The 13,315-nt window shown below is 30.6% G+C and overlaps 1 pseudogene; it reads left to right on the top strand.

Annotated features, from left to right (window-relative positions):
- Positions 1-256: 256 nt before the first annotated feature.
- On the top strand, positions 257-1,726 carry LOC129888031 (WAT1-related protein At1g09380-like; annotated as a pseudogene).
- Positions 1,727-13,315: the final 11,589 nt, after the last annotated feature.

Below are 13,315 nucleotides of genomic sequence, written 5' to 3'. Positions count from 1 at the left end.
TTTCAAGTTAATATAACAATCTTCAATGTATCAACCATAAATTTGTCGAATGGTCATGTATCACTATGTATCTGGATTTGTCATGTACTTGATACATAAGTTCGATATGTATCTGCTACTCTAATGTATCATATTATGTTCTGTTTTCTGAAGCAAATTATGTAATGTATCAGGTAGTATTTTGATCTGATTCATTTGTTCTTTCAAGTTAATACAACAATCTTCAATGTATCAACCATAAATCTTTCTAATGGTCATGTATCACTATGTATCTGGATTTGTCATGTACTTGATACATAAGTTCAATATGTATCTGCTACTCTAATGTATCATATTATGTTCTGTTTCCTGAAGCAAATTATGTAATGTATCAGGTAGTATTTTGATCTGATTCATTTGTTCTTTCAAGCTAATACAACAATACACATTTTTCCTATACATAGGGGGCAAAAATACACATTTTTAATTAATTGAAGGTTAAACATGTTGAGTCATATATTACAGCAACCAAAATTAAAATTTATCAATAAATGAGTAACCAAAATTGCTATGATATACCCCTAGAGTAAATATGACAATTTCTGAAGAAATATAGTCTTAATTTAGAAGGCTTTATTTTATTTCATGTAGGCTTGAAAAAGTAGGATTGAGAAGTAAAGCAGGGCAAGCCAAAGTGATGGGGACAATATTGTGCATTTGTGGAGCTATGTTGCTATCTTTATATCATGGCAAAGTGTTGATTGGACAATTGAGGATTCATTGGAGATATTCACAACATGATACAACCAAAAATAGTATTGACCCTAATAATAACAGCCATGGAAACTTCTTCTTGGGGCCGTTTCTAGTCATTATCAGCACTATCGTTTACTCTTTATGGCTAATCATACAAGTACGTAATATTTTTGCACATTTATTTTAATTAATAAAAACTTTCAGTCTTATTTTAATTTAATTAACTTTCCTTCGTAATAATTAGCCTAGAGTGAATGAGAGGTATGCAGCTCCATACTCTAGCACAACTTTGATGTGCTTCATGGCAAGTTTGGAGTGTACCATTGTTGCCCTTTGTGTTAATCGTGACAAAAATGCATGGTCTTTGAACCCCATCAGAGCTATTTCTGTCCTTTATAACGTAAGTACATAAGTGCAATACTATTTGTTATGCATGTCACTTAATTATTTTTCTATTATATATTATAGTATTAACACATGTTTTGTTTATATTATATAGGGAATTATAAGCTCGGCACTGGCATTCTATTTGATTACATGGTGCATAAAAAGGAAAGGACCTCTATATGTCTCTGTATTCCTCCCTTTACTATTAGTCATTTCTGCCTTTCTCAGTTGGACACTGCTTGGCAAGAAGTTATATGTTGGCACGTAAGTTGAAATTCAATAAAAAATAATTAAAGTTATGTTAATTACACATGATATAACGTAACGTACGATGAAATCATACATTAATTTATGAGTATTCTTATTTTTTCCCTTTAACATGTGTACTTTGACCAGAATTGTGGGGTCATTATAGACTGTTATTGGACTGTATGGTTTTCTATGGGGGAAGAAAAAAGAGATGGAGCTTGTTAAGGAAGAGACAAAGGAAAAGGTGCTTGAGAAGAACCAGCTAACAAAGATTAATGATTTGGAATTGCAATTCTCAGAAAATTCAAATCAGAGAATCACAAATGACCAAAGCAAGATCGATTTGATAATTTAATAGTTAAGGATTGATCAAAATCTTTTACCATGTCGACAAATTCATTGTCTTTTTCAAGTTGATGATACTCAATGTAACCATGACCATGTCATTAATTTTAAGTAGGAGTATTTAAACATCAAATCAATGCATATTGCTTACATTATAAGTTGGACATCTATGTCAATTTGGAATAATCTCCAACATCCTTGATACAAATCTGTTACAAATTAAATCATATAACAATAATCAATCAATAACCTATCCGGACCTCCATAAGCTTGTGAAGTACAAACAACGATCAATACAACCCACCCGAGCTCCGGACTTATATTGCAAGGTAAGAACCTTCCTTCTATGATTTCTATAGTATATCTCTTGAAGTGTATATAACTAATGAAAATGACCATTTCTAAATGTCCTAACCGAGAAATTTTGGACAGGTTGTGTGAATCAGTAACTTATGGGCTATATTTGATAACCCCACTCTATAAAGCTATGCGTTCATGATGAAGCAACGGAAATAGTATATATCTTATACATTTTATAGTTGAGTCTAGAGCCAAAAGGATCTAAACTACGTGAGCCTGAACTATTAGTTTCATTTTAAAACATAAGAATATGACATAAATATAGTAAAAAGATTTCTTTTTGGGTCATGTTTTGCATCCAGATACTCATAGTAAATTAACTAAAAGTTAAGCTTCCACTAGTATAGCACTTTATGTAACTTACTGTTTTATTTAGGCCATGTATTAACTATAAGCATTTCAATATTTTTTTCATTTCCTTATACCTTCCTTTTAAGTGTGATTTTTTTAAGGAAAAACTACATAATTACACATAATTCACTATCAAATTTATTATTATCACATATACTTTCAAAATATTACGTATCTTATAACTACTTAAGGGTTTTCTACCATATATTGAGGAAGATATACTTAAATATTTTTTTTTTTGCTATCAGATACATTAAAATAGGGAGAGAGGGGAGCGGGGTTGGGAAGGGAGGCGAGCAAGATTCGTATGTATCCTCGATACATGCGAATCACACTAGATACACACTACATACATCTGTATGGTATCTGGTGTGATTCACATGTATTTGAGATACCAGATATATGTGAGAGTGGCAATAGAGATAGGAGAAAGGCGAGGGAGATTTTTTATGTATCCCAGATACATGTGAATTCATTTGAATACAATATAGCTGAACAAATTAAACTCACTTGAATACAATGAATCCGAACAAATTAAACATAATTTTGACCCATGTATCCGTAGAAAATGTATCTGGACGTATTTAAATATATTTAGATGCACAAAAATATGGTAAGATACATAATATTAGAAGTTAGAGTATATCTAAGTAATTAGCTTCTAACTAGTGGATTTATGTAAGTTTTCCTATTTTTCAAGGGAAAATTACGCGGATTGGCAAAAATTATTACTATAATTATGCGATAAGAGTATAGTTCAATTAATTACACGAATTGGCTATGGTTTAATGAAATTTGCTATTATACAAATCTGGAAGCGAATATATAAATCTTTAAAGCGAATATACAAATCTTTAAAGCAAATCCGAAAGCGAATATACAAATCTTTAAAGCAAATCCGAAAGCGAATATACAAATCTGGAAGTGAATCTATACAATCTCTTTGAAAGCCCAATTTATATAATGCAGCGAGATATACAAACGTTAATGACCATAGCAAACATAAATATAGCTATGAAGAGTAATATGTTTGTCATTTCTGAAATTTTCCCATTTTTTAAACATACTTTGGGCCACTATTTATGTATAGATTTTGTGGCTCATTATTCCCCCTGCAAATTTATTGGCCATAAGATTCACCAATATATGTTTATTTGAGCTACGAGCTTAAGATGTTGGATTAGTTACTCTTTCGGAACATTAAGGAAAGTTTGATGGGCAATTAAATTTCAGGCTCATTCTTCTTAAATGGAAAAATTAGTTAATTAGGCAAATTTTACAACTTATTCATTGAAAATAATTACACTTTAAAAATATTAGTAAAAGAAATAATATTTTAGTCAAGTAGCAAATTAATGATATCCTAAATTTCTTCCTAAATTATCTAATTTTTATCCACATTTTATGCACAATTTGATTTTTTTTCTTTTTCTTTCAATTATCTGATACTTTCTCTCTCTAAATTTAATTTAACTAAATGGTGAAATATTTTTTTCTCTCTATTTCCCCCATTCCTTGTAGAGATAAGATTCTACATTTTCTTCCCACGTGTATTCATCCTTTTCTCTCTCTATTTCCAAAAAATTGTAGTCTTTTCTCATTATTTTGTATTTATTCCTTTTATTTTCTCTTTAATTTGTATCCACTCCAAAGTAAAGCTAATTAGAATTATATTTTATATTAAAATTTATATTTTAGGCAATTTTGTATCCATGTAATCCTTCATTCGAATAGCTATAGAATTTAGTAGCTCTATTTTTTGTATTCATACGAATACTCATGTTTTTTCAAAGTAAATGGATACAATTTTTTTTACTAAACCAATTAGAATTGTATTTTTTTCTTTAAATGGTTGTATTACGTATCGAATTTGTTGCTTTTTCATAAAATTGTAGTCTTTTCTCTTTAGTTTGTATCTATTCTTTTTATTTTCTCTTTAATTTGTATCCACTCCAGAGTAATGCCAATTAGAATTGTATTTTTTCTTTATATGGTTTAATTACGTATTCAAATTGTTACTTTTCCAGAAAATTGTATCATTTCTCTATAATTGTATTCACTCTGATACGTATGGCTTTTGTATATCTATCCCTTTTAAATTGAAAAATCATGCATATTTCATGAATCTTGTTCTTTTTTGGTTGTATTCACTCCAAGATTATGCCAAAAGAGATTTCATATTTTCATAAAAAATGTATAAAATATATATACCAATTGTTTCCTATCAGAATATTGTGTCCGTTTTGAAATTCTATTCATTTTAATTTGTATGCATTTTATATTTATATCACTTCAGATTTCACATATTTATCACAAAACCCTCCTTCCTGGTGATTTCTTTCAAAGAATTCAGCATTCTTCATAAAAACAGTTACACATATAGAATACTTTGACAAATCTTTGTTATCTTTTTTCAATGACACATACATACGTATACCCATCTCGTTGTGTTTTTTCAAAGGTGCACTGCTATCTTCGATCTTATACTTCAGCTTTATGCAATTATATCTCGAATCAACACTAATTTGTTTAGCAACCTCCTCCACTAAATTTTGAAATGCAGCATACTCCTTAATCATAATAGCCTCTATCGTGTAATCAATATAGCAATTATCTTCATTCCATCTTCCCGAATGCATGATCAGAAAACTAATGCTCCCCATATCTAATTGTATTTCAAAAAAATATATTACAATCAGACAAAAATTGTATTCCAATAGCAACGAAGCACATTGTATTCCCAAACCATTATTATACAAATATTCAAATCCATTCAACATCTTATTCGTATTCAAAATCAGATCAACAAATAAAATAATTACTATACAAATATTCCAAACGTATCACAAAACAAAATGTATCACAATCACTGTAAATAAGATTAAAAAAATGTATCTAAAGCACATCGTATTTCGAAACAAAATATTTTACAATCACGTTGTATTCCGAAATGATTAATATACAAATATTCAAAATGATTCAACATTTGATTTGTATCCATAATCCACACCGCACAACTGATTAGTATGCATATGTTAAATTATTTTTACTATGACCAAAATTGATGGGATAGTAAATTCAGGATATAAATTTGATATCAGAAAAAATACAATTATAAGATACACATCAAAATGTATCTATATTTCATTTGTATTCCAAACGAAGTGTAACGGACTCAACAGGCGATTTGTATCCAATTTTTTTTTTCACAATTCTGATTTTTAGTAAAAAACGACATGACAAAGTAAATTCTGTATCAAATAAGATTTGCACAATGCATACAATATTTGTTTTGCCTTCACCATCAATTGAGAAAATTTGAAACAAAATTGAATTCGAAATAAATTGAATTCACAATAACACATTCAAATAATTTTTATTTTTATTTTCAAAAGAGTGAAGCTTTGATTCATTTGCAGTAATCTTACTAAGGCCAATTACAAATCAAACATAAAAAACTACCATCTTTTACATTGACCTAAAATTCAAAAAGATACCCAAATTCAAACACTAGTTGCTAGTAAACTTAGTCACAACCTTAGTCCCTTCAGAAACAACATGCTTAGCTTATTCACCTGGCAAAACAAGTCTTGTACCAGTTTGAATTTCCCTAGAAGTAATAGTAGGTTTTTTGTTGATTCAAACAAAATTTGGAGGTTCAAAACAAATAGAATTCCAAACAAAAATTGAATTTAGCATGATTTTAATTTATGAGTATAGAACTCCTTTTTTAGCCACAAACTTAATCTATCGAATTGCATTATACAAGAGTTGAATCTCGTTAATAGAGGTTGAGAAAGATGATTTAAGCTCGTTAATGGAGGAAGAGAGAAAAGATAGAATTGAGTCGCCTGTTTTGCTCTCATAAAAGAAAATGTAACTAAATTAATATTTCCAGGGAAACATTACCAGAGTTGAAAGATTCTCTCTCATATTTTTCTCCAATTTGTTATTTATTAGTTGTGTTCTTTTATTTTTTTTTTAAAAATAATACAAAATCAGGCGAAATAACAACTTAAAATATTACCATTTTTAATAAATATTAAAATATAGCTAAAAAATCCTATTAAATACTAAAAATAGTTGTTTTAAAAATTTCCTCCTCTTAAATTGTTAAAGCCCAATTTCGAATAAGGCTCAATTTTTTCATGAAATAATTAGTTTGTTCCTCCTTTCGTATAAAGAATTATTTGAAATTAATAATGAGAAAAACGATTCATGATAGTAACACCGCAAAATAAGATTGATGTGTAAAGCATTATAATTTAATGAAGTGCTCCTTTCTTAAAACAATACTACGTACACCATTATAAGTGACACGAAAATTTTCGTAGAGGTCGATCTAAAACTTATCTAGAAATTATTATTCATAAACTTTATAAACAAAAATGGGTATTACCCCTTTTTGGGAGATTTACTTTTTAGTCCATTAAAATATTATCTTAGCTAATAGCCATATGAATCTTTTTTATTAAAAAGAATTGAAAATAACACCACATGAATTTTTAAAATAAAATTTGAGATCTTTGTGGGATTATGTTATCTTATTCAAATTTATGGTGGACTTAGAAGATTATGCAAAACAAATTCCGTTCATCTTCATCTACTATGTTCTCAAAATGAAGAAGGTTATAATTTAGAAAGCATGCACCACTTTCCAGTGGGAAAATAAAGAAATGGAAAATAAATCAAAATAAAGAATTCCACTACCGTAGTGTTGCACTATTGAAGGATTCTATTCCTCTACAACATATTAAAAAATCCTTACTTGGATGGTTTAATTCTAATAACTTGATTTATGTCAAAATTAATTATTGCTATCGAGGCTCTTGAATATGCACGGAATGGTAAATGAACGAAAAAAAAATGGTTCAAAATTCAATGGCATAACCGTTAAAGGACACTTTAACTGGGGCATAAAAATGGCATTAAATTTAGGAACAAGAGATTAACCTTTAATACCTTAAATTATGCACCATTTGCACACTTTTATAAGCTAAGAATATCTTTAACAAAACTTCTAATTTCGCCACAATTTTTTTTTTATGCAATGATAGAATTGATATTAAAAGGCAACAAAATTTTTGGCGTCATATTTTAAATTATAGTAGTAGTTGAGTACCTAAAGAGGATTATCACGTCACTAACTTAATTAAATTCGGTTATATAAATATCTTTTGACCAGAAAGCTAAAATAGCCCGCATTATTGCTGTTTGTTAAACCTTTATAACAAAAAGATTGGCAAAGTTGAAACTATTAGAAAGAAGTGGATGCACTTTATAACTTTTTTTTCCACTTTTTTTTTCTTTCCATTTTCCATTGTTCCAATACGTTTTTCTTTTATTTTGCTATAAATTGCCTTGTTTTGGAAATTTAAATGAACACACAGATACATACGAAATACACTGCAATTTCCTCTCTTTCTCTCTTTTCCTCACTAATTTTCTCTTTTTTAACTTGCCAAGTTAGTTTATTTTATAACACGTTATTAGCACGAGACTCTAAGTTTTTTCAGAAAAATTACTAAGTTTTTTCAGAAAAATTAACTTCTATATCAGGTATATCTACTGAAAAAATTTAATTTTAGTTCTCTTTGTTATTTCTAAATTAATTTCTATCTCAGTTTTCATCATGTCAAACTTGTCAAAATTGGAGTTTGTGGCACTTGATATTTCTGGAAAATATTATTTGTCACGGATACTTGATACTGAAATTCACCTTACCGCTAAGGATCTTGATGATGCCATAATTGAAGGAACTAAAGCATCAAGTCAGGATAAAGCGAAGACTATGATTTTCCTTCGTCATCATCTAGATAAAAGCCTGAAGGTTGAATACTTAACAGTGAAAGATCCGTTTGGATTGTGGAAAGGTTTAAAAGGGAGGTATGACCATCTCAGGGCAACAGTATTGCCAAGGGCTCGTTATGAGTGAATGCACTTATGATTTCAAGATTTTAAAACTGTAATTGAGTATAATTCTGTTGTATTTAGAATAACTTCCCAATTAAAATTATGCGGAAAAACTATAAATGATGAGGACATGTTGGAAAAGACACTAACTACTTTTCATGCCTCTAATGTGATATTACAGCATCAATACCGTGAAAAAGGTTTTCAGAAGTACTTTGAATTAATCTTATGTCTTCTGGTGGCTGAGCAACATAACGCTCTTTTAATGAAAAATCATGAAGCCCAGCCTACTGGAACTTCTCCGTTACCGAAAGCAAATGTGGTAGAAGCACATGGCCTGTCTGAAAGAAGATAAAATAAAAATCAAGGCCACAATAATGTGCGTGGACGTGACAATGGCAGAAGACGATATAATAATCATCGTAGTGGTGGTCAACATAAAAGGGAGAACAGTATGAGTTCTCAAGTGGCCCTTCAAGAAGTAACTGTCATCGTTGAGGCATGAAAGACCATTGAAAAAATGAATGTCAGACGCTCGAGTATTTTGTAAGGCTTTATCAAAATTCCTTTAAAAGAAAGGCAAATAGAGGTGGTGCCTCTTCTTCTAATGCTTGGATAGAGTTACACTTGGCGTTTGAAAATAATATTGAGGCAAGACCTTCGCATAATGATAATATTGAAGCAGTTCTGCCTTTGAAGGATGACGATTATAATAACCTCAATGATATTACTCATTTGGAGGTTGAAGACTTCTTTATGAATTGTAATTGATGTTTAATTTCATTGTATGATTTACAATATGTTGTCTTTTTTTATGTACTTTTGATTATCATATTTTTACGTTTATCTATTTAAAAGAAAAAAAAGAGGACTTATGTTTTCTAGCAATATTGTTACTTATTAATGTATTTTTATTTTATGAAGATAAATAAATTTTTCAGTCTTCAATTGAATCCAAGATGAGCAATGGAGATATGCGCCTTTTGGATAGTGCTACAACGCACACTATATTAAGAGAAAAAGAAATATTTCTCTCATTTGATTACGAAAGAAGTCAATGTTAATACAATATCTGGTAGTACGAAAATAATTGAGGGCTCTGAAAGAGTAGCCTTATCACTACATGGGGGAACAATATTGACTATTAATAATGCTTTGTATTGTAATAAGTTTCAAAGAAACTTATTAAGTTTCAAGGTTATTCGCTAAAATGACTATCATATAGAGATTACTAATGAAGGAAAAGTTGAGTACCTTAATACAACAACAACAACAACAACAACAACAACAACAACAACAACAACAACAAATCCAGTATAATTCTACAATGTGGGGTCTGAGGAAGGTAGAGTGTACGTAGACCTAACCCCCACCTTGAAAGGTAGGGCGACTCTTTCCGAAAGACCATCGGCTTTAAGAGAGGAAAACAAGATAAAAAGTCAGATAAGGGAAAGCATATCGAAAACAAGATGAAAAGAAGAAATAGCAAAAAAATAAGAAAGTCATGGTAGAATAGTACGGGAAGAAGGAGACATTAACTACTATAAATAAATAAGATAAGATAAGATAAATAAAAGTTGAGTACCTTAATATTACTACAATAAAAGCAGGAAAAAGATTTGTGCATGAAAAATTACCTATACTTTATTCTAGGTTATACCACACATGTATTGATGTGGTTGAGTCATATGCCATGGTAAATAAAAGATTTATTGACCATAATGAATTTATTATTTGGCATGACCGATTGGGCCATTCCGATTATAATATGATGCGCAAAATTATTGAGAATTCAAATGGGCACACTTTGAAGAATCGGAAAATTCTTCAATCTAAGGAATTCTCTTGTGTTGCTTGTTTTCAAGGAAAACTGATTATTAAACCATCAACAACTAAGGTTGGGATTGAATCCCCTATATTTCTGGAACGTATACAGGGTGATATATGTGGGCCAATTCACCCTTCATGTAAACCATTTAAATATTATGGTCTTGATAGATGCATCTACAAAATGATCACATGCTGCTTATTATCAACTTACAACATGACTTTTTCGAGATTGTTAGCTCAAATTATAAGATTAAGAGCACACTTTTCAGATTATGCAATAAAGACAATTCGTCTTGATAATGCTGGTGAATTTAAAACTCAATCCTTCAATGATTATTGTATGTCGGTTGAAATAAAAGTTGAGCATCCGGCCGCTTATGTTTATACTCAAAATGTTCTAGCAGAAATCATTGATTAAACGCCTTTAATTGATAGTTAGATCATTGTTAATGAGGACAAAACTTTCTCTTTCGGTATAGAGACATACTATTTTGCATGCAGTAGCACTTGTGCGCATAAGGCCAACAAAGTTTCATGAATTCCTCCAATACAGTTGGCTTTTTGAAGGGAGCCAATTATATCCCATCTTAGAATATTTGTGTGTGCGGTATATGTCCCAATTGCTCCACTGCATCGTACAAAGATGCATCCCCAAAGAAGTTTGAGAATATATGTTGGGTATGAATCTCCTTCTATTTTAAAATATTTGAAACCTATGACTGAAGATTTATTTACAACAAGATTCGTTGTTTGTCATTTTGATGAATCAGTATACCCAACATTAGAGGGAGAACATAAGCAATTGAAAAATAAGATAGATTGGAATTCATTATCACTATTTCATTTAGATCCTCCAATAAATTAATGTGAGCAAGCAGTTCAAAAGATGATTTATTTACAGAATATTGCAAATCAACTGCCAGATGTATTTACTAACCTTCCACATTTTATTAAATCGCATATCCCAGTTGTTAGTGCTCAAGTTCGAGTTGATATCTCGGTAGAACAACTTGTTCAGGCAAATAAGTCTAGGCCACGCTTAAAATATGGAAGACCAATTGGTTCCAAAGATAAAAATCCTCGAAAAAGAAAAGAAATTAATAATCAAGATGATCATTATTTGGAGGCAATTGCTCAAGAAGAGCCGAGAGACACAACAAATGGTGATACCACCGATGGGGTCCAAGTACCTGAAAATAATGAGAATGAAGAAATCTCAATAAGTTATATCTCGACAAAAAAATGGTGGAACCCAAAATGATATTGTGGTCGATAATATTTTTGCTTATAATGTTGCCATTGAAATAATGCAACAAGATAAGGATCTTGGACCAAAATCTATCGATGAATGTAGATAGAGAAATAATTGGCAACAATGGAAGGATGCAATTCAAGTAGAGTTAACTTTACTTGAAAAACGTGAAGTTTTCTGATCAATAATCCGAACACCTTAAGATGTCAAGTCAGTAGGGTACAAATGGATTTTTGTGCATAAAAAAAATGAAAAAAGAGAAGTTGTAAGATATAAATCACGATTTGTAGCCCGAGTTTTTTCGCAAAGGCCTGACATTGACTATATGAAAACATATTCCCCTGTGGTGGATGCAATTACTTTCAGGTATCTAATGAATTTGGCAGCTCATGAAAAGCTTGAAATGCACCTAATGGATGTGGTCACTGCCTATTTATATGGCTCATTGGACCACAATATTTTTATAAAAATTCTTGAATGATTTGAAGTGCCTGAAGCATACAAGGAATCTCGAGAAACTTACTCAATAAAGCTTCAAAAATCTTTATATGGGTTGAAACAATCAAAGCGCATTTGGTACAATCGTCTTAGCGAATATTTGCTAAAAGAAAGATATAAAAATGATCCAATTTGCCCTTGTGTCTTTATGAAAAGGTCTGGATCTGAATTTGTCATAATAGTAGTATATGTTGATGATTTGAATATTATTGGAACTCCGAATGAACTTTCAGAGACAGTAAAATATCTGAAAAAAGAAGTTTGAAATGAAAGACCTTGGAAATACAAAATTTTGTCTTGGTCTACAAATTGAATATTTTGCAAATGGGATATTGTCCATCTGTCAACATATATTGAAAATATTTTAAAGAGGTTTTATATGGATAAAGCATATTCATTGAGTACCCCTATGGTTGTAAGATCTTTTGATATTAATAAAGATCCGTATCGACCTCATAAAAATGATGAAGAACTTATTGGTGCTGAAATACCATATCTTAGTGCAATTGGTGCATTAATATATCTTACCAACAATTCTAGACCAGATATAGCTTTCTCTGTAAGCTTGTTATCATGATTTAGTTTTTCTCCAACACGAAGACACACTAGAATGAAATTAAGCAAATATTCAGATAGCTCCGAGGGACCATTCATATGAGATTGTTTTACTCAAATGAATCCACGTCACAATTGATTGGTTACGCAAATGCGGGATATTTGTCTGATCCCTATAAAGGTCGATCGCAGACAGGCTATTTATTTACATGTGGCGGTACAGCTATATCATGGCGTTCAACAAAGCAAACTATGTTTGCCACTTTTTCAAATTATGCAGAGATAATAGTCATTCATGAAGCAAGTCGAGAATGCGTTTGGTTAAGATCAATAACTCAACACATTCAAGAAACATGTGACCTTTCTTTGAAAAGAGACGTTCCAACAATATTATATGAAAACAATGCTGCATATATAGCTCAACTGAAGGGAGGAGGATACATCAAAGGAAACAGAACAAAACATATTTCACCAATTTTTTTTTACTCATGATTTTCAAAAGAAGGGTGAAATAGATGTCCAACAAGTTCGTTCAAGTGACAATTTAGCAGATATGTTTACCAAAGCTTTTTCCCACTGAGTTTTTTCTAGTAAGGTTTTAATGAGGCACAACATCCGTGGTTGTTCAGAATAACTATGTATATTGTTTCTTGTAAAGTTTTTTTAATGAGGCACATTACACGTGGACATCCAAGGGGGAGTATTAGGAAGAAGTGGATCTTACACTTTATAACTTTTCTTCCCACTTGTTTTTCCCCTTTTCTTTTCAATCCCCATTGTCCCCATACGTTTTTCTCTTTTCTTTGCTATAAATTGCCTTGTTTTACAATTTAAATGAAC

Source organism: Solanum dulcamara, chromosome 4 (assembly GCF_947179165.1).
Source record: "Solanum dulcamara chromosome 4, daSolDulc1.2, whole genome shotgun sequence".
NCBI lineage: Eukaryota > Viridiplantae > Streptophyta > Magnoliopsida > Solanales > Solanaceae > Solanum > Solanum dulcamara.
The sequence above is the reverse complement of the archived record's forward strand: the minus strand, read 5'-3'. Positions and strand labels throughout refer to the sequence as shown.